We start from the raw sequence: 4,174 nt of genomic DNA, 5'->3' as shown, positions 1-4,174 counted from the left end.
ATCTAAGCTGGAAGGACAAGAGAAGACATCTCAAGGATGTAACCATATGTTCTATTTTCTTCTTCTCCTTTAACAAGTCTCCATAAACATAGAGGCTTCATTCAACTCAAATTTATTATCTCGTATCTGTGTAGGTCCAAAATCTAACATTGGTCTCATTGGTCTCAATCAGGTGGTTGGCAGGACAATATTTCTTACTGGAAGCTTTGAGAGAGGAACTGCTCCCAGGCTCATGTTGGCTATGGGCCAAATTTCATTCCAAGGTGGTTGTAGAATAACATCTCTATTTCCTTGCTGATATTTAGTCTGGGGTTGTTCTTGCAGTTTAGGCATTGCCTGTATTCATTGGTCATGTCTTCTTCCTCTTCAAAGTCAGAAACAGTACATTAAAGCTTCCTCAAGTCTCATCCTTCCTGTATTCCTTTTGCTTTCTCTGAATCCCTGAAAGGTTCAATGTTTTTAAATACTCATGCATTAGATTAGTCCACCCAGATTATCCAGGATAATCTCCTCGTCTGAAGGTTTGTAAACAATCATATCTGCAAAGGTCTTTTTGCATGTAAGATAACATATTCACCAGTTTCCTGATAAGGGTGTTGACTTCATTGGGAGACCATTATTCTGGTTATAACAGCTACAATGCAAAAGTCAGAAGTGTTGTGGCTCATTTCAGTAGGAGAGCTAGAGCCATGGAAGTGTGGCTAAGTTTCAGAGTGAGCCACAGAAGTGCTGCAGTCTGGGCTAAGGCAGTGTGAGTGTGTTTGTGTGTGTGATTGTATTCTTTGTTGTCCTTTCCTCCTACCTCATGTTAATCTAACAGTGATACTCATTTGTAAGCATCTGGAGTCCTTCAAATGAATTCTTCATGGATTAGGTAGCCTATGATACAGAGCATATTTTTAGAAATGAAAATAATGGATTGAAAGGAAAATGGACAATCTGAGGGTTTTGAAGAGGCGGGGGGGTGGAAGGTTGGGGGAACCAGGTGGTCGGTATTGGAGAGGGCACGGATTGCATGGAGCACTGGGTGTGGTGGAAAAACAATGAATACTGTTACATTGAAAATAAATTTTAAAAAATTTTTAAAAAAGGAAAATGGACATATGATGGCATACATTGTTTTATTATTCAGTCTTTCTGGAATACAAGTGTGGTGTGTGGAATTTCTACAGGCATTTTATGACAAATCGTTTAACGAAGAGCATACACATAGGAGGTTTTCGAGTCTCTGGTGATACTGTGGTACTACTATACCAACATTGGACTAAGATACTATGATTTGTTTCACACTAGAAAATAACCCTCTATCTAACTTAACCATAACACTGTAATCATGGTTGATTACTAGCAGACCAGCAATGAGACAGAATGAGCACAAAAACCTCATTCTTTGAAGTGATAGGGTCCTGCCACATTTGTAAAGTATGCTGAGACATCAGCTTAAAAGTTAAAGTATTGCATCTTATACTTCATTCACTATACCACTAAGAAGAAAACAATGTCTGGTAGTTCTCTCCAGGTTCTAGAGGCTGTATATTCTAATGTGTAAATATTACTGACACAAGGTTTCTAGTTTTTATGAACATAGTTCTGGAAAGGCATGTTAGTAGATACAGTAGAGAGTGAAAAGAGCCTTACTACTTAGGGCCATATGTCCGGGTAACTCCTACAGTATTAAAATCATATTGCCTTTATCAATCAAACCAAAAGAAAGCAGAAAATGTGAAACAATAGAAAGAAATATAAAACATTTGATAAGAAAACAGATTTTAATGCAATCATATCAATATTTCTATTACATGTTCCTCATTTTACAGGACCACTGTCATGCATTTACACACACACATATATAGACATATATGTGTATATAGAGATATGTATGACAGTGATCCTGTAAAATAAGCAACATACAAACATATACATACATACATGTATATGTGTGTGTGTGTGTGTGTGTAACAAGACATCATAATATTTTTTGTACTCAGTATTTAATGCATACTTATTTATGTATATCAACGTATTTGACAAGCTCCTACATTCTCTTTGTGGTCTAGAAATGTACCAGTTTATAAGATCTTTGTACCCTTATACTGGTCATCCTCTTTTTCTAGAATTTTCTGTCCGCATGTAATTCCAGGGGTGTGTCTTTCAAGTTGACTGGATATCAGCTAACCACTGCTCTAAAGACCTTGCTTAACAACCCAAAGCAAAGCAACTAGCATCTCCCAGTCAAACTCTCTATCATAGCACTATTTTTTATTTTCTTCAGAGCACTATCTCTTTTGGATATTATAGCTTATTTTGAATTTAATAGTTTAAACTGTGTTTATCTACCTGAATATAACCCTAGGAGACCTGGAATCTTTCTGCCTTATTCACATAGCTAGAACAGTGCCTGAAAATTGCAAGTACTTAATAAATGCAGTATTTGCTAAAATGACTGAATGATTCAGTGCATTAATGTATAAGTGATTTAATCAATTCTAGCTGGATTTTCTCTTTTGTTGTTTGTCCCATTCTTCTATTTCATTCAGCAAACCATGTGATGACTCAACAACCTTCTCACGGAAGCTTTCACTTCCCTGTTGTGCAAACTATAAATCACAGGGTTCATCAAAGGAAAGATGACCAAGTGAAAGAGAGAAACCACTTGGTCAGCTGGGAAGGCTCTGAGTAGGCAAGTATAGATGAAGATGGCAGGTCCAAACATCAAAAACACAATGATAATGTGTGTGGAAAGAGCCTTATTCTTCCCTTCAGAGCAATGTCCCTGTGCATGGCAGAGGATGACTGCATAGGAGGCCAGAAGTCCCAGGATATACAGCAAGGTGAGCCGGCCACTGCTGGAGAACATCAGGAGCTCCACCACAAAAGTGTCTATGCAGGCCAGTTTGATGACCTGTGACACATCACAGAAGAAGTTATTCAGCTTGTTTGGACCACAAGGTAAGCAGAGAATAGGACTACTTGTACTGGAATGAGTGAAGCCCCCAAGCCACAGAGCCAACAGCAAGACATAGCAGACTCTAGGGTTCATGACCATGGAATAGTGCAAAGGATGACAGGTGGTGTCGTGGTGAAAGGCCATCACAAGAAAGAACATCTCCCCTGTCCACAGAAAGTGCAAGAAAAAGAGCTGGGTGATGCAGCCTCTGTAGGAGATTGTTTTCTTCTCAGAGAGGAAGTCCACCAGCATCCTCAGAGCCACAATGAAGGAATAGGATGCATCAAGGAAAGCCAAATTGCCCATAAAGGAAGTAGAATGGGGCTTTGAGGTCAGGTTTTGATCTGATGGTGATAATCAAGAGGAAATTTCCAGGAAGGATGATGAGTTAGAAAACTAAGACTAACATGAAGACTAAGAGTTGAGCATGTTGAGACTGGGTTAGACTGAGGAGGATGAATTCTGTCACCATCATGCTGTTCTCCCTCTCCATCTCTCCTCTGTCTGTAGGATAACAAAGTATTATCTGTTATAACCACCTTTTCATCTTTTCCATAGCTCTTCTCCAGGTAAATACATTTACCACATCCAACACTTGTGTAGCTGAAAAAAATGCATGTCCCATAAGTGCCTTATGTTTTGAGTTGACCCTTCTACCCTCCATTTCTTGACCCATCCCTAAGATTTTTTTTCATAATCATACTCTCATTCCCATTTAACCGTGTGCTTCTATATAATTACGCTCTTCTAGGACTCTGGGATACTTTGCTTGAAGAATAGTGGAAATTTCCTAATGAAAACAGAACTTAACCATTATTAAATTTGTTAGGTGTGTTGTTTTCTCAGTTAGCTGTGGTGCCTTGTCTCTAATGTTTAGGTTTGTCACTGGGTTTTGTCGCTTTTCTTCATTTCCATAGAGCAAAGTACTTTTGCAAGTGCTTCTTTCTTTGGCTCCTCTAGAATCCCTAGTTCTTGATTGTTATCTCTAAATCTTGTTTTCTAGATGTGTGCCTTATTTGTTCCTATCACATAGTTCTGCTTTGGTTCCCTCGTGCACCTTTGTTCCAAACTGGTTTAGGGTCTTTAACAAAAATCCTGTATTCTCCTCACATAGAGGTATCCCCCTAGGTACACACTTGGTTGGGTCCCAATCCTGAATCTGCTGTACACCCTGTTCTTAAACACTAATGAATACTAATACACTTTTATTTGTTTGTCATGTATCCA

General features: G+C 38.7%; 1 pseudogene; it reads right to left on the bottom strand.

Moving 5' to 3' along the window:
- Positions 1-2,533: 2,533 nt before the first annotated feature.
- On the bottom strand, positions 2,534-3,440 carry LOC101689325 (annotated as a pseudogene).
- Positions 3,441-4,174: the final 734 nt, after the last annotated feature.

This window comes from Mustela putorius, unplaced genomic scaffold (genome assembly GCF_011764305.1).
Source record: "Mustela putorius furo isolate JIRA1106 unplaced genomic scaffold, ASM1176430v1.1 tig00003896_pilon_pilon_pilon, whole genome shotgun sequence".
Lineage (NCBI taxonomy): Eukaryota > Metazoa > Chordata > Mammalia > Carnivora > Mustelidae > Mustela > Mustela putorius.
The sequence above is the reverse complement of the archived record's forward strand: the minus strand, read 5'-3'. Positions and strand labels throughout refer to the sequence as shown.